The 18,153-nt window shown below is 36.4% G+C and overlaps 1 long non-coding RNA gene across 1 annotated transcript in view; it reads right to left on the bottom strand.

The window, feature by feature from the left end:
- The window catches only part of LOC144365034 (uncharacterized), a 152,194-nt gene that overhangs the window by 133,552 nt on the left and 489 nt on the right, over positions 1-18,153 (bottom strand). The gene's annotated exons all lie outside the window — the stretch shown is intronic.

The raw sequence follows: 18,153 nt of genomic DNA on the forward strand, positions 1-18,153 counted from the left end.
TTCTCACAAACACAAGTGAATCTACAGTTATCTCCAAATGAAAAGGGGTTTTTGTTTGTTTGTTTTTGAGAAGAAGTAAAAAGAAAGTTTATCGCTTTGCTAGCAAAGGAGAAACACAGGGACTCCTGTCCCTGAGGCTGTGATTCTCCAAGGAACAGGGGGCTTTTAAAGAGGTGATTCAAAGTCTACATTCCATGTATTCTCTGTTGGAGTTGTAATTCACTTGTTAATTTGGAAGATGGTCATTTCTGAGATCTGCTGGTACCAGCCCCAAAGTCTGGATTACTTCTTCCTATAGTGGGTGTGTGCAAGAACAGATAATCTGCCTAAAATGGGGGAGAAAGGTAATCCTGTTTCCCTTGAGATTGGGGGGAAGATGAAGGAGGGGTAGGAAGAGAGGAAGAGAAAGAAACATGTCCATTTTTTTTTCTTTCTTTTTTTTTAAATTTTTTTTTATTGGTTGTTCACAACATTACAAAGCTCTTGACATATCATATTTCATACATTAGATTGAAGTGGGTTATGAACTCCCAATTTTACCCCAAATGCAGATTACAGAATCACGTCGGTTACACATCCACAATTTTACATAATGCCCTATTAGTAACTGTTGTATTCTGCTACCTTTCCTATCCCCTACTATCCTCCCTCCCCTCCCCTCCCATCTTCTCTCTCTACCCCATCTACTGTAATTCATTACTCTCCTTGTTTATTTTCCCATTCCCCTCACAACCTCTTATATGTAATTTTGTATAGCAATGAGGGTCTCCCTTCATTTCCATGCAATTTCCCTTTTCTCTCCCTTTCCCTCCCATCTCATGTCTCTGTTTAATGTTAATCTTTTCTTCCTGCTCTTCCTCCCTGTTCTGTTCATAGTTGCTCTCATTATATCAAAGAAGACATTTGGTATTTGTTTTTTAGGGATTGACTAGCTTCACTAAGCATAATCTGCTCTAGTGCCATCCATTTCCCTGCAAATTCTATGATTTTGTCATTTTTTATTGCTGCATAGTACTCCATTGTGTATAGATGCCACATTTTTTTAATCCATTCATCTATGGAAGGGCATCTGGGTTGGTTCCACAGTCTAGCTATTGTGAATTGTGCTGCTATGAACATCGATATGGCAGCATCCCTGTAGCATGCTCTTTTAAGGTCTTCAGGGAATAGTGCAAGAAGGGCAATAGCAGGGTCAAATGGTGGTTCCAATCCCAGCTTTCCCAGGAATCTCCAAACTGCTTTCCAAATTGGCCGCACCAATTTGCAGTCCCACCAGCAATGTACAAGAGTACCCTTTTCTCCACATCCTCGCCAGCACTTGTTCTCTATCATGTGGGGCATGGATAGTTAAGGGTATTCAGCATCAGAGCAGTCCAGAGGACCACAGTGGCAGATGGTAGATGACTGGACAAGGCATACCTAGGGCAAGGATCATGCTAAGACAAGAGTAAACAAGGCAAAGCATTATGTTGTTGTGAACAATTCATCATTTCACACAGAAGCAATTAGTATTTCATCCAGTCTCTGAAAACCTGAAGACCGGTAACTCATAATCATACCAGTAAAAACAGATGGAGTTTATCAATGTAGGAGGTTAGGAAGATTTGTAAGTCTATGACATCAGGCTCAAATTAACTCAGGACAAATTTGCAACTCATCATTATTAGGCACTTCCACACAAGAACTCTTCCTTTATAGTCTCCAGCTTTCCTTACTTTTGGTAGGGCTGACCCAAGTGTACATTTTAAGGCACAGTAAGCACACACAGCATTGTTTTTCCTTTTAAATGTCCATATAGGACTGTGCTTAGGCTAAACTTTTCTACCAGGTGTTTAAGACCAAGTTGGTCAAAACCAACGTTGTTCCTATCTACTGTTAAAAGTCAGCTGAGATTCCTCAGAGATCATTCTTGGGGACATGTGTAAAGCCTCTTGGTCCCTTTAGCTCTCCTCTACCAGTGGTGCCATCTGCCAGAATGGGGTCAGGGTCTTGCTGACCATATGTGACTTCTCTTGGAATCATCAGGGATATTTCCATCTCCGGTGACCCTCCTCTTTGCAGAATGTGCCCTGGTTGGCTTCCTGTTCTCTAGGGTCCTCTCAATCCTCTGATGGCAGACGGGATGACTCACCAGAGCTGCAGGGCCCAGAGAGGGCCCAGAGGGGTCATTGTCTGGGTCCTGGCTGACTATAGAGGGCAAAGGCCAAAATGCTGACTGCTTTTTCCTTGGAACTTTTACTTCCTTGAATTTGGTCTCCAAGTTTTTTTATTTTAAACACCCAGAGGTCAGGATCAGCACTGTCAGTCAGAATTATATCTTATCTGTTCTATAGGTGATGGATTATTATCTGAAATTGACTCAGGTTGTTTTATTATAAGTAGCGCCTCTGTAAAATACTAACAGGCCTGATATTATGATGCCTCCTGCTTCACTTTTCTTCCTAAGGATTGCTTTGGCTATTCTGGGTCTCTTGTTTTTCCAAATGAAATTCATGATTGCTATTTCTATTTCTATGAAGAATGGCATTGGAATTTTAATAAGAATTGCATTCAATCTGTATAATGCTTTTGGTAGTATGGCCATTTTGACAGCAATGATTCTGCCTATTCAAGAGCATGGGAGATCCTTCCATCTTCTAAGGTCTTCTTCAATTTCTTTCTTTAGTGTGCAGTAGTTTTCATTGTAGAGGTCTTTGACTTCTTTTGTGAGGTTGATTCACAATTTTTTTTAAGCTATTGTGAATGAGGTAGTTTTACTAATTTCTCTCTGAGTGGATTATACTACAGAGCTATAGTAACAAAAATGGCATGATATTGGCACCAAAACAGACACATAGACCAATGGTACAGAATAGGAGACACAGAGACAAACCCACATAAATACCACTATCTCATACTAGACAAAGGCGCCAAGAACATATGGAGAAAAAAAAAATAGCCTCTTCACCAAATGGTGCTGGGAAAATTGAAATTCCATATGTAGCAAAATGAAATCTCTCACCCTATACAAAACTCAATTCAAAGTGGATCAAGGACTTAGGCATTAGAACAGAGACCCTGCACCTAATAGAAGAAAAAGTAGGCCCAAATCTCCATCACATTGGCTTATGAACTGACTTCCTTAACAAGACTCCTAACGTGCAAGAAGTAAAATCAAAAATCAATAAATGGAATGGATTCAAATTAAAAAGCTTCTTTTCAGCAAAGGAAACAATTGATAACGTGAAGAGACAGCCTACAGAATGGAAGAAAATCTTTTACCACATGCACCTCAGATAAAGCATTTATCTCAGGATGTATAAAGAACTCAAAAAACTTAACATCAAAAAAATTAACCCAATCAATAAATGGGCTAAGGAACTAAACAGATAATTCGCAGAAGAAGAAATGTAATCAATCAACAAATATATGAAAAACTGTTCAACATCTCTAGCAATTACAGAAATGCAAATTAAAACTACACTGTTTTCATCTCACTCCAGTCAGAATGGCAATTATTAAGAATACAAGCAACAATAAGTGCTGGTGAGGATGTAGGGGATAAGGTTCACTCATAAATTTCTGCATATTGGTGCAACCACTATGGAAAGAGGTATAGATATTCCTCAGAAAACTTGGAATGGAACCACCATTTGTCCCAGTTATCCCACTTCTTAGTTTATACCCAAAGGACCTAAAATCAGCATACTACACTGACACAGCCACATCAATGTTTATAGTAGCTCAATTCACAACAGATAAACTATCGAACCAAACTAGGTATCCTGCAACAGAAGAATGGATAAAGAAAAGGTGATATATATACACAATGGAATATTACTCAGGCTTAAAGAAGACTGAAATTATGGCATTTGCCCATAAATGGATGGAGCTGGAGAATATTATGCTAAGTGAAATAAGCCAATCCCAAAGAACCAAAGACTGAATGTTTTCTCTGATGTGCAGATGGTAATTCACAATAATGGGTCAGGGGGCTAGAGAAGAATAAAGATACTTTGGATTAAACAGAGGGAAATAAAGGGAGGGGGGCAGGTATGGGGATAGGAAGGATAGTAGAATGAATCAGACATTATCACCCTATGTGCATTTACATGACTGGTATAATTCTGCATCACATAAAACCAGAAGAATGAGAAGTTATATTCCGTTCTGTATGATGTGTCAAAATGCATTCTACTATCATGTCTAACTAATTAGAACAAATTTAAAGAAGAGTTTAACTATGATGCTGTAATAAAAATAAATTAAAACACTAATAGGCAGCAGTTACAAAGTTTATAAGGAAAATACAAAATGAAATTAACAGAAAAAAAAAACATATTCAGTTTGTGTGATAGCTATGAGCCAAGTAAAATGATTTTTATAATCTTTGACCTTTACTTAGTCTTGTATTATATCTCCTGTTATTTTGAGATCCCAGTAATCTTTACAACAAAATTCGGTCTTTTGAACACAACTCTAAGTGAACTCAAGTCTAGACAATTTTGGAGCCATTCTAACATGGAATAAGGTGGAAGGCAAAGCCTTACCTCAGGTAAGGAGAGGCTCTTGACAAATAACACAATACACATTACATCTAAAACACAAATCAAACAAAGGCCTAGAGAGCTTTTAAGTTTCTTTTTGTGTAAAAAGTGGCAAATGCTTTCAAACATTTTATAATGTAACCTTTAAACTTATCAGGCTGTTTTTATTAGCTTCCAAAAATACATTTAAATTCCTATACCAGAGTGAAAAGTAACACAAAATTGTATATATAACTTATCAACAGGTTACTTTATCCAGCTATGAAACATCAAATGACATGAATAAATACCAACCAAATCTGTTATTTCTATTCAAATCTGAGACTATTGCTACCGATAATTTTAGTTTGGAAAAAAGCTACTTGGTAAGATGCTCTCTCCTAAGCTTTACACTTAACTAAGTTTAACTTTTAAAGTACACTTTAGAACACTGAGTGTATGGTAACAACAAATCACAGGTTTGCATGGGTTAGCAGTGCTAGCAAAAATCAAAGGATAGGGCTGGGGTTGTGGCTCAGCAGTGGAGTGCTTGCCTAGCATGTTTGAGGCCCTGGCTTAGATCCTCAGCACCACATAAAAATAAATAAAAAATGAGGGTATTGTGTACAACTAGGAAATAAATATTTTTTAAAAACCCCAAAGGATAGCTTTAACTCTATTATACATTTAGGAAACACTGTTAATGGTCAGAAATGGACTTAGTCAAAGCAAACAAATATAAGACAGGTCTTCAAAAGACAGTGTAGCCCTTCCATGTCAAGGTATCATGTATAAAAGAGAGCACTTATTGGTTATCTTGCTAGTAAATTTACATAGATTTTCATCTTATAAACTTTTACATAACACTTAGACAAGGCTTACAGACAGGTTCAGAGACATACATACATCAAGTAACATATATTTAGGGCGTCAACTATATTGTTACAACCTAAAATAAGTTGTTTATTTAACTTGTTACAAATTAATCATTTAAAAGGCTTTAAAACAGGTACAAACCCTAATTCCTTTAAGCCTTATTTTTCCTAAGTAATAAAACTTTTGCTTCATATCAATACATTAAAATTCAAATAATTTTGACTGACTGCTAATTATAGCCAATATAATCACAAACACAAACGTTTTGAGATTACCTATTACAAACCTTCTGTGAATTATTTAGACATTCACAACTTGTAACATTCTCAGTTTTATCCACTCTTTCATATTGGACTTTAGCACAAGAATATTACTTTGCCAGACAAAATACTTTCTCATCCAGAAATATTTCTTTGACCTTCTAATTTTCTATACTAAAATATATTTCCATACCTATAACTTTCATTTATACTTTCTAGTTTTTGATTCTTTCTTAAATTCATATTCTAAAACAATCCTTATGAATAGTATCTGTTCATTTACAAAACAAATTTCATCTCAGGAGAAGGTTGGATAATCCAGTGAATACAAAAATTGTGTCTTAACCTTCTTCAACCCATTCAAGGGGTTGAAGCACAGGACATCTTTGAGCCTGACCTGTCCCAAATGAGAAGATTTTTTAAAAATCCCTGCATGGGCTAACATCAACGTATCCTCAACCTCACTTGGGACTCTCTTCCCCAGACTCTCTACATTCACACAATTCTCCATTCTGTTCCAGAGAAATGGCACCTAGTCCCTCTGTCCAAAGTGGGGGCACAAATCCTGCTCTGCATCCCAGTGATTCAGCTCTCCTTTTCAATGTCATTTCTTCTAGGATGTGAGCTATTTCCCATACCAAGGGAAGCCAAGTCAGAAGAACTGCCAGCATCCATCATGCTGAGCCTTGAGCCAGCCTTCTCAAGACTTGGTTTTGGGTCCAGAATGTCAGTCCGAGCTGGGCATGGTGGTGCATGCCTGTAATACCAGTCATTGGGAAGGCTGAGGCAGGAGGATTGCAACTTCAAAGCCAGTCTCAGCTACTCAGCGAGCCCCTCAGCAACTTAGCAAGACCCTGTCTCAAAATAAAACATAAAAAGGGCTGGGGATGTGGCTCAGTGGTAAAACACCCCTGGGTTCAAACCCTGGTACCAAAGAACAAAAAAGAATGCCAGTCCAAGTCTGACTCCCTCATGAAAAGTTTCCCTGGGGAGTTCATGGGTATATTCCTAATTTTTCAGCCTTTAATTCTTTTCAAATATTTTCTATGCTCCTTTCTTTCTCTCCCGGTATTTCTACTACATGTGTGTAGGACAGTATGCTTACTAGTGTCTCACACTTCTCTGAGAGTCTATTCATTTTTCTTTGATTTTTTTTGTCTTTGTTCTTCATATTATGTCATTTCTATTGATTTATTATTAAGTTAGCCGATTCTTTGGCCTGTTCATATCTACTATTAAGCAACTGTAAGGATCTTTCTTTTCAGTTACTCTACCTTTCAACTTGAGAATTTCCATTTGGTCCTGTACCCAAAAAAAAAAAAAAAAAAAAAAATCTGTCATTGATTGTTATTCTCTGTTTGATGAGACATTATCATCATACCTTGCATTGCATTTTTTAATTTATGTCTTCTTTTTGGTTATACATGACAGTAGGATGTATTTTGATATATTATACATACATGTGGAGTATAACTTCCCACTCTTGTGGTTGTACATGGGAATAGGAAAGGCAGTAGAATGAATCAGACATGACTTTCCTATGTTCAGATATGAAAACACAACTAGTCTAACTCCGCTGCATTTTTAAAGCATGATTTCTTTTCATTTTTAGACCAATTTTATAATGGCTGCTCTGAAGTTTCTGATAAATCCAACAACTGATGCTTCTTACAGGTGGATCCTATTGCTTGCTTTATTCCTGATTGTGAGTACGTTAGGTAATAATTATAGCAAATCTGGGTAATGATCCCCAAGTGCTTTTTACTGCTAGCCTAGTTATTTTTTTAATTGATGTGGCTATACTATTTTAGTGAAGTCTGCTGCCCCACACTGAAACCTCTGACATTTCTCCTCAGAGGATAATGCCTTAGGCAAGACGCAACCGAAATGATGGTGGTTTTAGGGGCTCTTTTTTCTCCTGATCTCTTTGTTAAGCTATTTGCCTCTGTTGGGCTCCTCTAGTTGCTGACTGATTGCTCTGCTGTTTAGATGACATGTTGGGGCATAAATTTCTCCCTAGTCTGATCCAATTAAATGTAAGCCCCTTTGCAGAGGCAGTTTTTAAGGCTAGCTTTTTATGTTTGTTCCCTCCTTAGAAGAGCCCTTACCTTTTTCTCTGGTTCCCTCTAATAAAGTAGCTAACCTAAAATCTATCTTGTTGCTCTTATGAAGCCAACAGGCTCCTCCTGTTTACCATCAAACTGTCCATTGTTTTCAAGATCGCTGTTAGATTTGAATTCTTGCCCTGTTTTACCTAAATCGATCACTTTGGGGGAGACGGTCAGCCCCCTCTGTTTTACAAACCACTTCTCTACCTAGGCAAAATCTCTGACGCACCAGAGCTCAAGGCTGGCACAGTGCCTGCTGCTCTCAGAGATACGCCTGCTTCATGATCAAGGCAGTACGCAGCACTGTAGTCTTTGGTTTCTACTTGCCTCTCCAGTGGGGTCTGCTCCATCCTATGAGCAAGTTTAGGCAAGGGTCCTAGGAGACCCAGTATTCCAGTTTGCCATCCCTGGTTTAGAGCCTTGACCATATAGATTAAGGTGAACCTTCAACCTTTCAGCTACAGCTTGCTGAAGTTTCAACCTCTGCACTGGGAAGAATGAAAAAATGCTTATGGACTATCCCTTCTGGGAAAAACACAATGACTGGTACTAGAGTTGGGGCTGGGAGCAGCAAAGGTGGCCTCTCTTCCTGATGACACCTACCGAGAGTTGAGGAACTCAGGGAGAAGGAACAGGTTGTAGTTCAAGTGCCACAGACTCTTACTATTCTTACTGAGACAGGTTTTCTTGAATAAATGTGTCTCCATTTTCTGTAGGCTCTTAAGGCCCTTTCCAGAAACTACTTTATTTTATGTGTGTAAGTATTATGAATGTTAGGTCACAATTCTCTACACTGATTAAGAGTCTTCACCCCAGAGGAAGAGGACTATGGTGCTCCTAAGACTGCCATGGGAAGCCAGTCATAATGAGCTGTGGAATGCAAACCAATAATGCAGCAGGGTGCCCAGGTTTCTTTCAATTACCTTTAAGGAGTAATCAGTAACTTGTAGACAAACAACTCTGAGCGTAACAGGTGGAAACAAAGGGAGCCAACTAAGAAAAGTGTCAAAAAGGAAAGATCCATGGGGCCAAATCCTAACAGGGTCTCCTGAGATCATTGTAAAGTTAGGATTTGTGGCCACAATCTTTTTAACATATTTTAGAAGGGAAAATTTCACTGGTAGCAGAGGTGTCCTAAGAAAAGTCTTCCTGGTCACTGACCCTACCACCCACATGAAGGAAGGATTGACTTGTAGATGAAGCCCCAACCCTAATGGAATGGTCTCCATGACAGTTCAAGAAAAGACCAACTAGGGTCAAAAACTCCCCCCACCCAAAGTGAAGGAGGAGTTTAAACTCTGTATTGGTGAAGACTGCAGAAGGTGCACCCCACTTTTCCTGGATAATGCCAAACAATAATGAATTTGGAAGTAGCCCTAGGTTTCCTTTGTTGTTCTCTTTTCAGAGATAATCCACTCTCTTTCTCTTGAGAGTGTTCTTTGCTTGAGCTTTACTTTCACTTATAGTAAAATTCTCTTGCTCAGCTTTTCATGTCTAACTTTTAAGTTTTCTTTGATTGGGACATAAGAACCACAGCTTGGGGCTTCAGCTCTGCATTTGCCTGTGACAGAAACATCTTGATTCATTAGCGAAGTTCTAGGACTGAGTCTCAGAAAAGGAATCCTTCACCTTCCCTGAAGATTCTTAGACCTGTATGCAAATTCTCAGTAGCTTCTACACTATTTACCAAGAACAGGAGAAGTGGCTTTGTCAAACCAAAAGTAAATATATTTTTCTGTGTTTCCACCCAATAATAAGTATCTTCTTCTCATTATATCACATAAGCAAAATCAAATGAGATTGCCCATCACTAGACATAAAACTGGCAGGCAATACTTGAACCACAGTTTTTCTTCATATTGATCACGTTCCACATTTAACCTTGGAACACTATCAATCTGACTACAGTGGTTTAATACCAGTCTTCTCATCCAGAGCATAAGCTCCATGGATGTGGGTGCCGTTTGGCCTCAGCACCTATCAGACTAGGCATATGGGATACAGCCAAACTAATAGCTGAATGAACATACACTGAGAGTAAGAACTGGTATCAGCACATTAATATAGTTGGAGGCTTTATAGAAAATTGAAAATCCTGAGTGAACATCTAATTTGAAATTAGCTTAAAGACTAGGCCATCCTTAGGAGTGAATGCAAATCTAAAATATCAAGAAATCAAACTACAATTACAATAAATGTTCATCTCAGAAAGAAATATAATATCTCATAACAGAAGCCTGGAAAGAAAGGGGAAACTCATTCATTTTTCTTGGTGAGAGTGTGGGCCTTATGGATTGATCATACTTTTGACAAACCCAATGATTTAGACCATCTGTTGGCAGAATCCATTTCTTTACATCATGATCTCTCTTCTGGATCCACATCTCACTATCCAGATTTTGAACTGACCCAAAAGTTCAGAACCAACAATATTTATAAGTCGTGTAGCATCTAAATTCTTCATGTAGTTCATCCCCTGAACCACTTACTTCAGTTTTAGTACTCCTGATTTCTTTAAAAACTAACAGCCCCCTTCTTATGGGGGATTGACTCAAAAGATTACCAAAACTGAGCCTATGTTTGACTATGGCTATATTTTGTCTTCTGTGAAAATAATATGGATTTTTGTTTAGGTATTATGGCATTACTTCCTCATCACTGAGACTCAGCCCAAATCCCCAGAAAGCTTCAAAAGCAACATACATCATCCCCAGGATTATTTTTATGTGCTTATTATTTCTTAGCGTCTGAACAGTAACAACTGGAAAACATAAAAGAAAATGATGAACAGTAAAATGTTAAACAAATAGCATAACACAGAGTATGTATTTTTACTATTAAACTCATTATCCCCTAAGTTTTTGATGTTTCCCACCTAAATTAGGAAGGAAGGGAAGGAGGGAGAGAAGGGCAGAGCAGAGCTAGGTTCTTAGGCTACTCAATAAAGTGAGAAGAAAGGAATTAAAGCTTTCAAGTTAAGTTGTAAAGAGGGAAGTGAGACAGAACATGACCCAGAAATACCTGCTGTGCAGTTAAAACAATGCTAAAATTATTCCCTGAGGTTCACAGATCTTATTTCACTTCTCTGAGATAATGTTTACACCAAAACTACCTACAGGATTCTGAAATAGATATTATAATAATTTTAGCCAATTTATCAATAGGTATTACAGAACCAGTTGAGCCATGTTCAAAATTAAATGGCTTGCCATAATACCAATTCTAAATTTATAAAAGCTCTAATAATGTCATCTATGTATGTTAACTCTTGACAAGGAAACACGAATTTAAAAAAAAAGCACAAATAAGTTTACCATCAATAAAGATTTTTTGAGGAAGGTACAATGAAAGCGACATCTTGCTGGGCATAGTGTTGCATGCCTGCAATCCCAGCAATTTGGGAGTCTGAGGGAGAAGGAATTGAAGTTTAAGGCTAGCTTTAGCAACTCAGCAAGACCCTGACTCCAAATAAAAAATTTTAAAAGGGTTGGGGATGTTGCTCAGTGGTTAAGCACCACTGGGTTCAATCCCCAGTACCATCCCCAATGGTGACATCTATTTTGGTAGCCATCATGAATCACAGATTACAAATTACTCCCAAGGAAAATAGCTAGCAAAACAATTCTATCAAAACATATCCCCATTTCACCTTTTTAGGATTATTTTGAAATATTTAATAATAAATCTCCTTTTTTATTGCTTCCATTTCTTCCTGAAATCTAAACAATGTTTTCTGAACTGACCACCCCAATAAATTTTGGTTACTTATATTCTGAAACAATCAACAAATGACTATAAAATTATATATTACTGAAAATTACAAGTCTTGCTGCGGAGAACCTACATCATCTGCTACCACATAGCATACAGTTGGCATTAAAATGACTTTGCAATTTGCTGTTCTAACAAGACTTTAACTATTCCACCAGTAGGCGCTTTTCTGGGAAGATGAAATACAAATAATTTAATTGGGTTTTTATGAGGCTCTTTTCCATAAATCCATTTTTTTTCAAATTATAGAGACTACTTAACATTTTTACTTTTCAGATATTTTACTTTTCATATATATCAAGGAAACCCACAACCTCAAGACATTGGATTGCTCTACTAGCTCATCAATCTACTCTTTTTTCTTTTTCGAAAATTCTTTTTAGTTATGTATAATAAATATGAGGAGACCTTTTGACATAATCACAAAAGTATGGAATACAATTTTTTCTAAGTCAGTCCCCACCACTTTCCCTTCCTCCCCCACTCCCCCTGTTCCCCACCCTCTACTCTACTGATCTTTCTGTGATTTGTTTATAGTTTTTTAAAATTGATGTCTCGTGAATATACTTTATGTGAAATTTACTTGCTATCTTCATGTATGTACATATGAAAGTTCAGTCAGACTCATTACACTTGTTCCCTTTCCCATCCCTCCTTCCTCCCCTCGATCCCCTTCATCTACTTGTTGTACTAATTTGTGGTCCCAACAACGTGTGTACCTTCTTCCCCACGTTCTCACCAACATTTATTATTTGTATTCTTGATTTCTGCCATTCTGACTGGATGAGATAAAATCTCAATGAAGTTCAATTTGCATTCCCCTAAATACTGGAGACATTGAGCATTTTTCATACATTTGTTGACCATTTGTATTTTTTTACTTCAGGAAGTCTGTTTAGTTCTTTTTCCTATTATTGATTGGGTTATTTAAGTAAATGAGAATAGTGATTCAATATATCAAAATCTCTGGGATAGTATAAAGGCAGTTCTAAGAGGAAAGTTTATATTATTGGGTTTATACATCATAAGAATAAAAAGATTCCAAATAAATAATCTAACATTATATCTTAGGGCCCTAAAGAAAGAACAAACCAACACCATAATCAGTAGGTGATAGGAAATCATTAAAATCAGAGCCAAATATACACACATATATATATCAGTGAAACAAACAATTGTTTTTTTAAAAGGAAAAACAAAATTGATAAACCCTTAGCTAAAGTAACCATGTAAAAAAGAGAAAACACTCAAATGAACAAAATTAGAGATAAAAAAGGAAATATCATCACAGATGCTACTGAAATCCAGAGGATTATCAAAAATTATTTTGAAAATTTATATTACAATAAGCTAGAAGATGCTGACAAACTCCTAAAGACATATGACCTGCCCAAATTCAACCATGAGGGTACAGAAAACTTAAACAGATCAATATCAATTAATGAATTGAAGCAGCTGTCAAAAGTCTTCCAACAACGAAAAGCCCAGGATGGGATGGGTTCTCAGCTGAGTTCTACAAGACCTTTAAAGAAGAACTAATACCAATCCTCCTCCAATTAGTACATGATATAGAAAAGGAGGGAACACTACCAAGTTAATTCTATGAAACCAGAGTCGCCCTGATACCAAAACCAGAAAAGGACACATCAAGAAAAGAAAACTTCAGGCCAATATCCTTCTTAACAAAATATCAGCAAACTGCATACAGAAATACATTACAAAGATAGTGCACCATGATGGAGTGGGTTTCATCCCAGGGGTGCAAGCTGGGATCAACACATGAAAATCAATAAATGTAATTCACAACATAAATATACTTAAAGAATTACATAATCACCTCAATAGATGCAGAAAAAGCATTTGACCTAGTACAAAGTTTTACATTCATGTGTGAAACACTAGAAAAACTAGGGATAGAAGGAACTTACCTCAACTTATAAAAGTTGTATGTGACAAAACAAAGGAAAACATTATACTGAATGAAGAAAAACTGGCGGCATTTCTTCTAAAAATAGGAACAAGACAAGGATGCCCACTTTTACCACTTCTATTCAACACAGTCCTTGAAAATCTAGCCAGAGCAATCAGGCAAGGGAAGGGAAATAAAGGGATACCGAAAGAAAAAGAAGAGCTCAAATTATCTCAGTTTGCTGATGACGTGATCCTATATTTAGAAGACCCCCCAAAAAAACTCCACTAGAAACCTTCTAGAGTTCATAAATGAATTCATCAAAGTAGCAGGGTACATAATCAATTGTATTCCTATACTCCAATAATGAATCTGCTGAAAAATAAACTAGGAAAACTATCCTATTCATAATAGCCTCAAAAGAAAATAAAATAAAATATCTGCAAATAGATCTAACAAAGCAGGTAAATGACCTTTATAATAAAAACTATAGAACACTAAAGAAAGAAATTGAAGAAGACTTTAGAAGATTGAAGGACCTCACATGTTCTTGGATAGGCAGAATTAATATTGTCAAATGGCCATACTACCAAAAATGCTTCACAGATTCAACATAATCCCCATCAAAGTACCAATGACATTCTTCACAGAATGAGAAAAACCAGTCCTGAAAATTGAGACATCCAGAATAGCCAAAGCAATCCTTAGCAAGAAGAGCGAATCTGGAGGCTTCATAATACCAGATCTCAAATTATACTACATAGCTATATTAACAAAAACAGCCTAGTACTGTTTTTGAAAAACAATGGAATAGAAGACACAGAGACAAACCCACATACCTACAGTTATCTGATACTAAACAAAGGTGCCAAAAGCATATGTTGGAGAAAATATAACCTTTTTATCAAACGGTGCTGGGGAAACTGGAAATCCAGGTTTAGCAGAATGAAATTTAACCCCTATTTCTCACCCTGCACAAAATAACTCAAAGTGAATCAAAGACTAGAAATTAACCCAGAAACCATGCACCTGCTAGAAGAAAATGTAGACCCAACACTCTAGCATGCTGGTACAGGAACCAACTTCCTTAACAAGAGTCCTAAAGTACAAGAAATAAAATAAATAATCAATAAGTGGGATGGAATCAAAAAGTTTCTGCACAGCAAAGAAAACAATTATGAGTGTGAAGACACAGCCTACAGAATGGGTGAAGATTTTTGCCACCCACTCCTCAGGGCATTAATATCCAGAATATACAAAGAATTTAAAAAATTTAACACCAAAATAAATAAATAATCCAAGCACTCTACTTTTTACAATTATTTTGACCATTCCAGTCCACCAATTCTAAACTATTTTATTAGAAATTTTGTCATCCTAATAGGTCTTCCTCACTACATTGAAAGATAGATCTTAAAGCAGAACGCAAATATCTAAAAAATATCCTACCTTCTAAGAAGCTACAAAGACTTAAGAAATCTCTCTTACTTAAGTAATAACTCAGCTTTGGGACTGGGATGTAACTCTGTGGTAGAATGCTATTCCCCCAAAGCATGTAGCTCTGGATTCAAACCCCAGGAAAAATAACTCATCTCTTTTGTATCAACAGGTTATTTTGGTAGTCTTTTCAAGAATTCACTGACTCTGAAATTGATAATGCAAACTTTCAAATAATTTTACTTTATATTACAAAATCAATGATATTAAATATGTCTGTTATTCCCATTTATGAACTGCTTTTATAATTAAAACAACTCCCCATCAGTGTTTAAATGGATAATGGAGACAAGTCCAACAGGAAATCTTAAAATGTACTACATTAAAAAAAAAAAAAAGAAAATCATCTGATTGCTTTTTTACAGGATATAAAATAAGCTGGAGGCTCTTCATAGTTTCAGTCCTGAATTGTTTTATCTAGTAATCTTCTTCTATTATCACTATATTTTAAAAAGTTGAGAGCCACAGCCAGGTCAAGATGGTGCCTGGTATTTTGCCAGAAGGGGCGGTTCCTGCTGCCTTGATGCCCGCTACTTTTGAGTTCTCGTGAAGTTTCCTTGAGTTCTCGGGAGTTCACATGGGTTCGGGAATAAAGTTCATTTCTGCTTGAATCTACAAGTGGCTCGTGACCTCCTGGTTATTTGTGCCCAGCCAGACTGCGGCAAACTACAACTTTCCTAACTTGATTAACTTAAAATATTATTCTATTTTTCTGGTGTGTGAATCTTTGGGAGACACAATAAGACCACATCTAAACCACAGTACTCACTTTGCTTACAGAAGGTATACAAGGGCATTGGACTCACCCGGTAACATCATTTACAAACTATTAAAAAAATATCACATATATTCTGATGTAATATAAATAAAATATGTTTTTTCACTTCTAACATTGAATGACCAAAAAAATCAACCAGTCTTGTTCCACAAGGTTGCTCTGTCATGTAGCTTTATTCTGAAATCACCCCAATTCTATTAAGACATTTATGGAACATATCTTATTAACTCATGTTAAGCCATGCAAAGAGAAATTTAGGTATGAATATATGGAGGATTGATGGAACAGTTCTTTTTCTTGGAGCTAGAGTTTGAGGGATTAATAAATAGTTCGCTTTTTTCTCCTCCAAGTTCTAAACCACTTGAGAATTCAGTGTAAGAGCATCTTGCTCTATTGTTACCTCTTCATTGTTCTTGGAAAACGAAGGACATTATACATTGGTCCTATGAACTTCACTGGAATGCAGATAAATGGCCTACTTCTATAACATTTCTAGGGTAAAAGTTGCTGATTCTGAAGAGTTTTTTTGGGGGGGAATGAGCTATCTTCCTTTGGAATTTTGTCTGCCTCTTTCTTCCTGTCTTCCCAATCAGATAAGTCATTTCACCTCCCCTAGTGAGGCCTAAATGGCTGGGGGACATGGGGGTATTACAATGGAAAGTGCCCTATAAAAATATGTAGCCAAGGGAAAGGAGCTTGTCCATAGATGCACAACATCTATGTGGTACGATGGAGGAATGACAATATAAAACTACCACTTATTGTTGAAACTGTTTCTACCTTTGAGGAACATGCCTATAATCACCATCTCTACACAGAGATTTAAAATAAATTAATGCTAATTAGTATCTCCAAAAATTCTCTGTTCACTAGAAAATAAACATTAAAAGATAATTCTTAAAAGGGTAAAAGCAACTCTCAGATAAAAATTAACATGTCAAAGAATATATTTAACTCAATGAATAAGAGAACTAGGAAGATGTTAACAACTCATTCAAAAAGGCCTTCATAAAAACATACATAGGCAATCAAGAGTGCTGAAATGAATGCGCAAATTCAAAATTCGCTCATGTAACCACAGGACAATAAAGTTGTGATAAAATCCATTTATATTTCTTTGGACAAGCATGACTTGAATTAATATCATTTTTCTAAAACTTAAAGTTATAAATTCACTTAAAGATAGGAAAATGCTGGGCTGCAGTTGTGGCTCAATGGCGAAGTACTTGCCTAGCATGTCTGAGGCCTGGGTTCCATCCTCAGCACCATATAAAATTAAATCAATAAAATAAAGGTATTGTGTCCATCTACAACTAAAATAATAATTTAAAAAAATAGGAAAATGCATAGATAATTCAGGAGTCTGCCCTAGACAAAATGCTCAGCAATTATTTGTACATTTCCTCAACTTGTGCAAAAGTATGATATGATTTGGTATATTCTATTAATGAGAAAAATAAGCTGTTAATGAGACAAATAACCTGTTATATCTTAATCCACATTATCACATTAATGTGAAGAAACTTCTTCTATTCTCTTCCAAAATATTATTTCAGAGTTAAAAGTATGAAATGTGGAAAAAAACACAGAATTTTTATCCTGTTTTATAAGTCACCATGATTTCCTCCTCTTCTCCACATTCAGGATTTCAGTATCCATTTTTGCTAGTGCCACCTGAGGTGCATTGTCTGGCCTGGGGGAAGGGAGATGGGGACTTCAATGAGGGATTCCTTCCTATCTCTTATCTTCCCATAAGCAATCTTACGCAAAATTATCTGGCTCTTCTAGTCTCTTCCAAAAATATTCATGAACCTATTAAATTATTTCCTGATTCCTCCAGGACTTTGCTCTTTATCTCAAAACCAAACCTTTACTGCTCAAAAACCTTATGTCTATTGAAAAGTCCTCTTATTGAAAATCAAAAATCTTGGAATTAAAGATTTTTGTTTTTCTTTTAGGTCCAATTGCTATTATAAGACTGAAGGGAATAGCCCTGACTATCGCTTTTTCTTATGCTCTTTGCCATAATATGTGTAATACCCCAAGGCAATGAGCACATTCTTCAGAAAAGGAAGAGTGTGATATGCAAGGGAATATAAGACCTCATTTTAAGTACACATTTAGATCTAAATTATATATCCCACTTTTAAATATGCAAATATAACTATTTTATAATAACTTAAAATATGAGCCAGAATATTTAGAACATGATTAGTAAGTATATTAAGTATGAAAACAAGTTCAAAGAGAATAAACACTATACAAATTTAAAAAAAAAACATGTACTTATTAACTTTTGTGATCAATATAATGGATATACATTAGTTTGCTAACATAAAAAGGGATTCAGCAGAATTCAGCTATCAGTCTGCTACATTCTCCTCAGATGAGAAAATCACTGGATTCACCTCTGAAGACTATTTCTAGGGAAGGCTCATTTTACTCTTTT

This window comes from Ictidomys tridecemlineatus, chromosome 6 (genome assembly GCF_052094955.1).
Source record: "Ictidomys tridecemlineatus isolate mIctTri1 chromosome 6, mIctTri1.hap1, whole genome shotgun sequence".
Lineage (NCBI taxonomy): Eukaryota > Metazoa > Chordata > Mammalia > Rodentia > Sciuridae > Ictidomys > Ictidomys tridecemlineatus.